Consider the following 12,525-nt stretch of genomic DNA (forward strand, 5'->3'; position numbering starts at 1 on the left):
ATTTTATTTATGTTAAGTGATGAATTAATATGTTTAATTTCATAATGTGAAGATTTAAGCATGTTAATGTCTAAGTTAAATTTTATAAGAATTGTGATTTGGAAAACCGTTTAAAGGATATGCAATGAAATTCAACCAAGGGGAAGTGAGGAAGTCACTTAAGAAAGTTAATAAGTGTAATTTTCAATAAGGCTATGATTTATGTTTGTTTGTCTAATATGTTTGTTTGTTTATAATGTTGTGAAAACCAATAAAAAATGTTTTGGGGAAAAAAAGGAATATAGAGTTATGCAACCCCTGAGTCAAGGAGATAAGTAACTATTCAACTTTTAGAAGACATCTGAAGGCAGCCCTGTGTAGGGAAGGCTTTTTTATGCTTCATATTTTATTATGTTTTTGTATATGTTGGAAGCTGCCCAGAGTATCTGGGGCATCCCAGTTGGATGGGCAGGGTGCAAATAATAAAACTATTATTATTGTTATTGTTACTGCTACTGCTATTAATATTACGGAACAAAACTTCCCAATTTTCATTAGAGAAATGTTGGAGGGTATGAGTTCTGGTCAGACTCCAACCACCCACCATCTTAATTTGCCATATAAATTAGTATGTGCACATTTTATGCAAATTTGCGTCGTGAGCCTATACCCTGAACCTGCAGCATTGATGCAACCAATTGTATTTTTAAATATACAATATTACTGCCTCTCCTGGTATGCCCTGCAGAGGACCTTAAGGTCCATGAATAATCATAGTTTAGAGGTCCCGCGCCCTAAGGAAGTCAGACTATCCTCCACCAGGGCCAGGGCCTTCTCAGTGATGGCTCCGACCTGGTGGAATGCTCTGTCCCATGAGACCAGGGCCCTGCAGGATTTAACTGCCTTCTGCAGGGCCTGTAAGACAGAGCTATTCCGCCCGGCTTTCAATTTGAACTTAGCCTGATCTTTTATTCTCCTTCCTTCCCCCCTCCCCTTTTTATTAAGATTACCCACTCTTGGATCACACAGCTAATTCTCCCCTGGTCTCCTCGCTGGCCCAAATAGGACTAATTTAGCCAGCTAGCCCTGGTGATCATCTAATGTTTATTGGATGGATTTCCCCCCTAAATTAATTTTTGATTTTTCAATTTATTGTCATTCACATTTTATACTGTATTTTATGCTCTTTTTGTTGCATCAATTAAGTCTTTTAAATTTAAAATTTAAAAACCGCCCTGAGCCCGGTTTTCTGAACCTGGAAGGGCGGTGTATAAATAAAATATTTATTATTATTATTATTATTATTATTATTATTATTATTATTATTATTATTTCAGCATCTGGATCACCCTGTTAGAGATTTTACCACCCAAAAATGTGTTATTTCTTAAGGTGCCACAAGACACTTTGGGGGGTTTTTTGGGTGAGGTGGGGGGATAGCTACTCCTCCGAAGCTTGTTAAAACAGTTTTTGTAACTTTAGGGAAGATGACAATGGTCAGTAGGAATTGGGAAAACCTGGGGGCTTCTCTTCTCTCCCTGCAATTTTTAATGCCCCCCCATTTCTTTTCCTTTTTCATTGGCTAATTTTGAGCTTCATATGATCACTGCAGATGGTGACAGCAGCCACGAAATTAAAAGACGCCTGCTTCTTGGGAGAAAAGCAATGACCAACCTAGACAGCATCTTACAAAGCAGAGACATCACCTTGCCAACAAAGGTCCGTATAGTTAAAGCTATGGTTTTCCCAGTAGTGATGTATGGAAGTGAGAGCTGGACCATAAAGAAGGCTGATTGCTGAATAATTATTGATGCTTTTGAATTCTGGTGCTGGAGGAGACTCTTGAGAGTCCCATGGACTGCAAGAAGATCAAACCTCTCCATTCTGAAGGAAATCAGCCATGAGTGCTCACTGGAAGGACAGATCGTGAAGCTGAGGCTCCAATACTTTGGCCACCTCATGAGAAGAGAAGACTCCCTGGAAAAGACCCTGATGTTGGGAAAGATGGAGGCCACAAGGAAAAGGGGATGGCAGAGGACGAGATGGTTGGACGGTGTTCTCGAAGCTACCAGCATGAGTTTGACCAAACTGCGGGAGGCAGTGGAAGACAGGAGTTCCTGGCATGCTCTGGTCCAGGGGGTCACGAAGAATCAGACACGACTAAATGACTAAACAACAACAACAGCATGTTGGGACAAACTCAACAAGGCTTACTTTCTCCATTCAGTTCTTTGGATTGAACTGGGCTGAAAGCATGGATGAACAACTTGGACTCCCCCTGTTGTCGCCATCGCCCCCCCCCCCGCCAGCACTCCATGCCGCAAACAGTTGAATGTTCATTTACAGTGGATGCTCTGTCTTAATTTGCTTTTAAGCAGCTTCTTCAAATAGCACGGTCATTATTCTCTTAGGTGCTTTACAAAAACACGATCAATTAGCTGGGCTCCCCTGTGGATTTTCTCAGGGTTTTTTTTTTTTAATTTAAAAAAACAAACTAAAAAACACTCAGCCTTTTAGGGAGGCTTTGACATCTGCAAGAGCTGGATGCTTCGGAGAGAGGAAAAAGCAAAATATGGAACACTGGAAATCAAATCATTTTCTTGTTAGGACAGCCAGGCTGTCAGTATGGGTGGGCTCTTAGCACCTGCATGCGAAACTGGCAGCCCTGCCCAGATGAAGGACCATTCAGAAGACTGACGTTATGTTCCTCTCGGACAAAACTAGGTTTGTTTGAAAACCTGCCCTCAGACACAGAGTTTGTCTCCTTGATTATACTTTTCAAACGGGATGCAGTCATTGGTTCATTGTTTGCACCAAATTTGCTTGCCGCTCCATAAAGAAGCTACAGATTTGCCAGGCTGCTCTTTTCTTCCCGAATGGCCCATGGCCAGTACAGCGGTACCTCGGGTTACATATGCTTCAGGTTACAGACTCCGCTAACCCAGAAATAGTACCTCGGGTTAAGAACTTTGCTTCAGGATGAGAACAGAAACCGCGCTCCAGTGGTGCGGCGGCAGCGGAAGGCCCCATTAGCTAAAGTGGTGCTTCAGGTTAAGAACAGTTTCAGGTTAAGAACAGACCTCCAGAAAAACAGGGGTCAGCAAACTTTTTCAGCAGGGGGCCCGTCCACTGTCCTTCAGACCTTGTGGGGGGACGGACTATATTTTGGGGGAAAAGAAAAGAACGAATTCCTATGCCCCACAAATAACCCAGAGATGCATTTTAAATAAAAGCACACATTCTACTCATGTAAAAACACCAGGCAGGCCCCATAAATATATATATATATATTTAATAAATATTTATTCAGTTTTTCAATTTTATACAAACAATAAAGAAAAAAAAAAGAAAAATATTAAAAACAAATCAATTTCGATATCAATTTTTCAATAACATGTTTCTTTGACTTCCTCATACCTCCCCTTCTTGTTTTCTAGTTCAAAATGATTATCCAGCAAATCCTAATCTCTTAACATTCCTTTTAACTAACACCTTATTTTCCAATCAACTTTTTTAAATTTTATATCTTAAACAATATTTATCCAATTTCTTTTTATCATAACAGCTAGAGACCACATCAGGCAGGCCCCATAAATAACCCAGAGATGCATTTTAAATAAAAGGACACATAAGGTAAAGGTAAAGGGACCCCTGACCAGTAGGTCCAGTCACGGACGACTCTGGGGTTGCGGCGCTCATCTCGCTTTATTGGCCGAGGGAGCTGGCGTTTGTCCGCAGACAGCTTCCGGGTCATGTGGCCACCATGACTAAGCTGCTTCTGGTGAACCAGAGCAGCGCATGGAAACATCGTTTACCTTCCCGCCGGAGCGGTACCTATTTATCTACTTGCACTTGATGTGCTTTTAAACTGCTAGGTTGGCAGGAGCAGGGACCGAGCAACGGGTGCTCACCCCGTCGCGGAGATTCGAAACGCCGACCTTCTGATCGGCAAGCCCTAGGCTCTGTGGTTTAACCCACAGCGCCACCCGTGTCCCTTAAAAGGACACATACTACTCCTGTAAAAACACGCTGATTCCCGGACTGTCTGCAGGCCGGATTGAGAAGGCGATTGGGCCGGATCTGGCCCCTGGGCCTTAGTTTGCCTACCCATGCTCTAAAACCTCACTGTCTCAGAGCAAAATTGTTGTCATTCACTACTGTTCTGTTTCCAGGTGCAATTCAAAGTGCTGGTTATGACTGATAAAGCCCCATGCAGCTAAAGTCCAAGCTATCTGAAAGGGCACCTTCTTTCATATGAACCTTCCTGGGTGGTGAGATCTCTGGGAGAGGCCTTTCTCTTGGTCATGCCACCTTGGTGAGGACGTTAGAGAGGGCTTCCAGTCAACTTCAGAACTCCCTCCCTGGAGAATTTAAGCTAGCTCCCTCTTTGAGTATCTGTGTGCTGGTCCCAGGGGGTTACCGTGCAGCATGGTCCGAGTCCAGTCCAAGGTCAAGGGTGCTGTATGGAGGCTGTCCGTCAAGGCTGAAGCGGGGTCCAAGGCAAGGAGTCGGGTGTGGTCAGGAACTCTGGCAGAAGAGCAGGACAGGGTGCAGGCAGGAACAGGCTACCAACAATGTTGCTGGGACTGGGCTGGCTGGCTTTTATCTGTCCCGAGGCATAGGGCGGTCCCGGTCCACAGGTGACTCGCCACTTCTGGCCTGGAGGCGAGCACTCCTCCTGCGGGAACTTAGTTCCCTCTACCTCTCTGCCCTGAGCCTCTGCAGCTCAGGAGAGGCTGGAGGGTTACCGGACCCAGAGGCAACCTCAGCTTCCCCTGATGGGGCTGAGAGTGGAGCACCTGCAGGCAATGGGTCCTTCATCACCTCCGGAGCCAGAGCAGATTCATCTGGTGTCTGCTCCTGAGAATCCGGCATAGGTGAGGGCCCTTCAGGTTCAAGCTCCAGCCCCGGCTCAGCTGGTCCTGGAGGCGGGGACTCCTTTGCAGGCTGGGATTCCTCAGGTTCAGCCTCTGAATCCGATTCCCAGGCCATCACAATCTGTCAGGGAAAAAGGCAGGGTATAAATTAACAATAACAAAAATAGTGTCAGCATATTGTGCCCACCTAAACACACTGGGCACAGTGTTGCTGGTAGTGTTTCTTCTAGGAACTGAAATGGTGTGCTTGTTTTAATTTTGGGATGAGGTACCTCTCCTTTGACAAATGTGAGCTCAGGCAAATGAGGGCATTCAGAGTATTCAGGAGTAGGTGTATTTGTGTCTGTACAGACTTCCTCAGCTGCAGAGGAGGGTCTGGATCTCAAACAAAATCGTCCTTATTCTATTTTGTAGAAGCAATTGTGAAGCTGCTGCAATCACATAAACTTGGGCTCTTTTACCTCCATTCATTTCTTTTGAGGTTCTTAGCAGTAAGAAAATGGGGTGAGATACTAATCGAAATGTATTTTACATGCGAAATTTCTCACGAACTGCTTAACACCGTGTTGGTGTAACTTAAGTAATGTCAATGTGTTAGCATGTCTGTCATTTAAACCTCTTTTTAAGACCGCCATATTTTCTTCTTGAGAATTTAATAATTATTAGAGGATCAGTCCTATGTACAAGAAACTGGCTTAAAGCAAGCTGGTGTAAGAGTACACCAAATCCAAACTCTCTTCAACAGCCGGGCCACTGCTCTGCCTAAGCCAGGCCCCCCCCCTCTTGTTCTGCCAATGCCACGTCCAAAGAACACCCTCTTTCGAATTCCTTACCTAACTCATGGAATGGGAGAATATCTACTCCATTCTTTCAATATTTTCAAATTAGAGTTGGGGACGCGGGTGGTGCTGTGGTCTAAATCACTGAGCCTCTTGTGCTTGCCGATCGGAAGGTCGGTGGTTCGAATTCCTACGATGGAGTGAGCTCCCCTTGCTCTCTCCCAGCTCCTGCTGGTGTTCTGTTGTGCCAGAAGTGGTTTAGTCCTGCTGGCCACATGACCCGGGAAACTGTCTGTGGACAAACGCTGGCTCCTTCGGCCTGAAAGCAAGATGAGCACCACAACCTCATAGTCTCATTTGACTGGACTTAACCGTCTAGAGGTCCTTTACCTTTTACCTTTGTGACCTCCTCTCTGATACGAAAATCTGGGGAAGTCAGGAAACAGAACAGATAAAGGCATAACTGCAATAGTAAGATTCCATAAATAGTAAGATTTGGGATGCGGGTGGCGCTGTGGGTTAAACCATAGAGCCTAGGACTTGCTGATCAGAAAGTCAGTGGTTCGAATCCCCACGACGGGGTGAGCTCCCGTTGCTCGGTCCCTGCTCCTGTCAACCTAGCAGTTCGAAAGCACGTCAAAGTACAAGTAGATAAATAGGTACTGCTCCGGCAGGAAAGCACACAGCGTTTTCGTGCGCTGCTCTGGTTCACCAGAAGCGGCTTAGTCATGCTGGCCACATGACCTGGAAGCTGTACGCCGGCTCCCTCGGCCAGTAAAGCGAGATGAGCGCCGCAACCCCAGAGTCATCCACGACTGGACCTAATGGTCAGGGGTCCCTTTACCTTTACCTTTAAGATTCCATGACCTTTGGTTAAATTTGGGTCAGAATCAAGGATACATATATGAGAAAATGGGTGCAAGATTTGGATCAGAGAAGAACCAGGAAACTGGGGGGGGGGGGAATACTTTTAATGGTGTTTCTTCTAAATGAAATTCTTATGATGGTTTTTAACACGTTTAAAAGGTTGGCAGATAGATACGTTTGTGTACAGATGGAGATAAAATCTGATTATTATCCTGTTGCTGGATAGACATTCCCCTCATATAAATAAATGCATTGGAACTTCACAAAGAAATGCACTCTGTACAATAAATTCAGCATATGCGCATGTATGAATAACTACCTTTCTGTGTGTGTCAGGTGTCAATTTTGCTCCAATTTATTTTGCTGATTGAATGGCTGGCCTTTGTAGAACAAATCTGATGTGTGCAGAACAATGAGCGTTAACGAAAAGTTGTAAAAACAACAACAACCCAAAACCATAATGAAATAATGAATGCTGCGAAGAAGGGGAAGGGTGAAGCACACGGACAGAGTTCATAGGAAAGGGTTGCCACATTTTTAATTTTTTTTTTACAGCATGAGATTTCAAGGTCTACAAAGCATGTATTTCCACTCCTATGTCAGTGCAATAACGCTCTCCCTTCGTGGGGTTTCAAGCAAATGGTATTCAGAAACATACTGCCCCCAACAGTAGAGGCAGAGGAAAGTGATCATAGCTTGTAATCACTGATAGCCTTATCCTCAGTGAATTTATCCAAAGTTAGTGGTGATCCTTGCTCCCTGCAGAAACAAACACCGGGGTTTCATCATCATCATCATCATCATTTATTTATACCCCGCCCATCTGGCTGAGTTTCCCCAGCCACTCTGAGCAGCTTCCAGTCAAGTGTTAAAAACAATACAGCATTAAATATTAAAAACTTCCCTAAAGAGGGCTGCCTTCAGATGTCTTTTAAAAGTAAAATAGTTGTTTATTGCCTTGACATCTGGTGGGAGGGCGTTCCACAGGACAGGCGCCACTACCGAGAAGGCCCTCTGTCTGGTTCCCTGTAACCTTACTTCTTGCAATGAGGGAACCGCCAGAAGGCCCTCGGCGCTGGATCTCAGTGTCCGGGCTGAACGATGGGGGTGGAGACGCTCCTTCAGATATACAGGAGAGGCCATTTAGGGCTTTAAAGGTCAGCACCAACACTTTGAATTGTGCTCGGAAACGTACTGGGAGCCAACGCAGATATCTCAGGACCGGTGTTATGTGGTCTCGGCGGCCACTCCCAGTCACCAGTCTAGCTGCCGCATTCTGGATTAATTGCAGTTTCTGGGTCACCTTCAAAGGTAGCCCCACGCAGAGCGCATTGCAGTACTCCAAGCGGGAGATAACTAGAGCATGCACCACTCCGACGAGATAGTCTGCAGGCAGGTGGGTATCAGCTTGCGTACCAGGTGGAGCTGGTAAACAGCCCCCCTGGATACAGAATTAACCTGCGCCTCCATGGACACCTGTGCGTCTAAAATGACTCCCAGGCTGCGCACCTGGTCTTTCAGGGGCTATGTGCTTTGTGAAGAAGTGCATTCTTTTATCTGTCCCGAATCTTCAAAAATTCATCTTCACTGGATGCCCTCAAGTGTTAGGAACAGGATCGCCAAGTGTCCCTATTTTCCAGGGACAGTCCTGAATTTACGAAAGCCGTCCCAGTTTCTGATTTGATCCCGGAATGTCCCACTCTTCCTTAGGACGTCCCTATTTTCATCGGAGAAATGTTGGAGGGTATGGAGTTATGCGACCCTCCCCGTCCCAAGCCAAGGTGGTAAGTAACTTTATAATGTTTAGAAGACATCTGAAGGCAGCCCTGTCTAGGGAAGTTTTCTAATGTTTTAATTATGTTTTTATATATTCTAGAAGCCTCCCAGAATGGCTGGAGCAACTCAGTCAGATGGGTGGGTTGTTGTTATTGTTGTTGAATAAAGGATCACGTAAAAAGGTAAAGGGACCCCTGACCATTAGGTCTAGGAGCGGCCAACTCTGGGGTTGCGGCGCTCATCTCGCTTTATTGGCCGAGGGAGCCGGCATACAGCTTCCAGGTCATGTGTCCAGCATGACTAAGCCACTTCTGGCGAACCAGAGCAGCGCACGGAAACGCTGTTTACCTTCCCGCCGGAGTAGTACCTATTTATCTACTTGCACTTTGATGTGCTTTCGAACTGCTAGGTTGGCAGGAGCAGGGACCAAGCAACGGGAGCTCACCCCGTCGCGGGGATTCGAACCGCCGGCCTTCTGCTCAGCAAGTCCTAGGCTCTGTGGTTTAACCCACAGCGCCACCCGCGTCCCGCAACAGAAAGGGGGGATACCATAAAAGGGCACAATATTTACCCAGTACTTTAAGTTAAAAAGAATTCAGTAGCTTTCCATAGAATCATAGAATTGTAGAGTTGGAAGGGACCACAAGGATCATCTACCCCAACCTCTTTTTGTCCGATGTAGGACTCAAACCCACCACCTTGAAATTAAGAGTCTCATGCTCCAGCTCTGGATGCTCAAGTTTTTAAAATACTTTATTCCCTAAGCATTATCTTTGAAATACAAATGTGGGCAACCTTGCCTAACCCTCTCGCTATATTAATTGTGTGTGTTTAATATTTTGATTTGTTTTTTCTGGCAAACGCTTCTTTTGCATGAACGATCAGCTTGTATTTTGAAGCTGCCTAGTCTGTTCGCCACCGTCTCCTTTGCATCAAAGCCAACACAAATAAAAGACAAATGGTTCAGGGAACAAAACGGTTAGCTAGAATATTCTGTTTCCACTCCTGGAGATTTTTCAGTCCCACGGCAGAATCGCTGCACCTCGACAGGAGCGAACAGAATGAAGCAATGTCAAAAGGTAGACGGCTGTTTGATAAACCAGTTTGGCTGTGCCTCTCCGGTCAATGTCTCCACCTTGCCTGCCTGCTCTTGTTCTGTTGAGATTAGAAGAGGTTAGTTTGTGGGGAGTAACCAGAAAACGAAGCTCTGCTGTTGACTTCTCCCCGCCCAGGACTCCTGTTACTGGCTGCAAAGAGGGAGTATTCCAGAGCTGCATTTCATAGCTGTGAGGTCAGTCGGTTTTCTTGGTAGAGCAAAGACTGAACCTTGAAACAAAAACAGAAGCCGCGAAACTGCTACATAAGCAAACAGTGAGGAATGAGCAAGTCAGCATTCCATCGTAGGGGGATAACCTGAAGCCATTAAGCAAACAAATAAAACAACAGAGAGCAGAAAGGCAGCGTGCTGATCTTGGTTTATATCTTTGCAGTCACTCTCTCCGTTTGCGTGTCGAGGTCCCCAGGGCCACTCCAATAACTCACACATCACACAGAATTTTTTGTTTCAGGTTTTTGGCATAATTTTGGCCACAACTTTATTAAAATACAAACATGTGAGTGGTTGCTTAGGCATGGGTTGCGACTATCTGCCCCCACCGTGGGGGACAGACTGACATTCCGCACGCCTGCGAAAGTCAGAAAAGGGGAATACACTTGGGGGTAGCGAACGGAGCAGGGAACCTGCCCTCAGCCCTCCCCAAATGCAGCCAGGAGCTCATTGCTATGGCCCGAGCCCCCTTGACAGAGTGGACAAGCAACAGTTAGCCCCTGATTCCTTTAACGGAATCCCTTGCAGCAGCAGCATTAGAGGGGCAGGCACAGCCAATCCATGCCCCTCAACCAACCAAACCATAAACCAATGCCTAACCGCGAACCTTACAAGTTGTGACGATTTGCTACGCAGTAGGCAAAAACCAAATGGCCGCAGCCAATCAGCCAAATGGACAAAAATCCTACCGGGCCCCTGCCCCAAGAGCAGATGACCCCATGACAGGCATAGCAAGGTCAAAGCGAACAACCCTAATTCTAGGGAGGGAGGGACTGGCAATCCGCTGCACGGGCGAAAAGAGGAAGCCCTAGCCTTGTGCAATGAGTTTTAGCATTTCTGGCTGTCAATCAACAAATGGCAACATTAACTTCTTCCCAACAACAAGGGAAGCCCCAATCGCATCAGTGGCCAACGATCAATTAGCCAGCTCCCAACTTTGGAGTGTCCTGGCGGCCCCCACTGCAACACGTGCTCTCCATGAAGGAGAACACGCTTTGTTGAACTGCTGATGGAACTGGAGATGCCTATCATATCTCCTCTTTTCCAGGCTAAACATATCCAGCTCCTTCAACCATTCCTTATACGGCTTGCTTTCCAGACCCTTGATCATCTTGGTTGCTCTCCTTTTCAAGAGACTGGTGTCATTGGGATAGGGATATTTGGATACAATGGCTTTTCAAGTTGGCTGAAATCTGTTGGGGTGCCCAGAATGGAACACAGTATTGCAGGCATGGTCAGACCAAGGCAGAATAGAGCAGTACTATGACTTCCCTTAGGGATGCTGGTGGTGCTGTGGGTTAAACCACAGAGCCTAGAACTTGCCAATCAGAAGGTCAGCGGTTCAAATCCCCGTGATGGGGTGAGCTCCCATTGCTCAGTCCCAGTTCCTGCCAACCTAGCAGTTTGAAAGCATGTCAAAGTGCAAGTAGATAAATAGGTACCACTCTGGCGGGAAGGTAAATGGCGTTCCTGTGCGCTGCTCTGGTTCGCCAGAAGCAGCTTAGTCATGCTGGCCACATGACCAGTAAAGTCATGACCAGTACACCAGCTCCCACAGCCAGTAAAGCGAGATGAGCGCCACAACCCCAGAGTCGTCCGTGACTGGACCTAATGGTCAGGGGTCCCTTTACCTTTACGACGTCTCTTGATCAGGACACTAGACTTCTGTTGATGCAGCCTAGAATAGCTTGTGGTCTACTAAAATCCCTAGGTCTTTTTCACATGTACTACTGGTAAGCTCTCCTGCCAACCTAGCAGTTTGAAAGCATGTTAAAGTGCAAGTAGATAAATAGGTGGGAAGGTAAACAGCGTTTCCGTGCGCTGCTCTGGTTTGCCAGAAGTGGCTTAGTCATGCTGGCCACGTGACCCGGAAGCTGTACACTCGCTCCCTTGGCCAATAAAGCGAGATGAGTCGGCCATGACTGGACCTAATGGTCAGGGGTCCCTTTACCTTTTACTGGTAAGCTAGGTGTCCCGCCATCTGATATTTCTGCCGCTGGTTCTTCCTGCCTAAGTGCAGAACCTTACATTTGTCCCTATTGAATTTTTGCTAGTTTGGGCCCAGTTCTCCAAACTGCTAAGATCATCTTGAATCCTGATTCTGTCTTCTGCGGCATTTGCTACCATTCCCAGTTTGGTGTCACCTGCCAATTGGATCCCTTCAATTCCTTCATCCATATCGTTTATAAAGACGTTGAACAACAAAACGTGTTCTCCTTCGTGGAGAGCACATGTTGCGGTGGGGGCTAGCAAGACACTCACTGTTGCTGGGCGGGGAAAGAATTGGCCACCATTTCATTGAATTTGCTGTTGCTGGGGAGATTTAAATGTTGCCATTTCGTGATTGACAGCCATAGCCTTTAAATACCCTGCACACAGAGTTGAGCTTCCTCTTTTTGCTGTGCGCATGGGATCACCCGCCCTCCCTCCCTATTTTTAGGTTGCTTGCTTGACCTTGCTATGCCTGTCATGGGGTCGTCTGCTTTGGGGCAGGGGCCTGGTAGGAATTTTGTCCATCTGGCTGATTGGCTGGTGCCATTTGGTTTTTGCCTACTGCGTAGCAAATCATCACAACTTGTGAGGTTGCGGTTAGGCATTGGTTTAGGAGTTGGTTGGTGGAGGGGTATGGATTTGGCTGTGCCTGCCCCTCCAAAATGCTGCTGCTGCAAGGGTTTTCCGTTAAAGGAACCCAGGGGCTCGCCATGCTTTTGTCCGAACCCCCTGGCAAGGGGCTAGGGCCATGCAAGAGCCCCTGGGAGCATTCTGGGGGGAGGTGAGGCATGGTTCCCAGTCCCGTCTCTCTCCCCAAATGTTTTCCCTTTACTGACTTTGCAAGCGGGTGAATGTCAGTCTGTCCCTGTGCGGGGTCAGATAGTCGCAACCAATGCCTAAGCAACCACTCACATCGCTTGTAATTTTA

This window comes from Podarcis filfolensis (genome assembly GCF_964270895.1).
Source record: "Podarcis filfolensis genome assembly, chromosome: 5".
In the NCBI taxonomy this organism is placed as follows: domain Eukaryota; kingdom Metazoa; phylum Chordata; class Lepidosauria; order Squamata; family Lacertidae; genus Podarcis; species Podarcis filfolensis.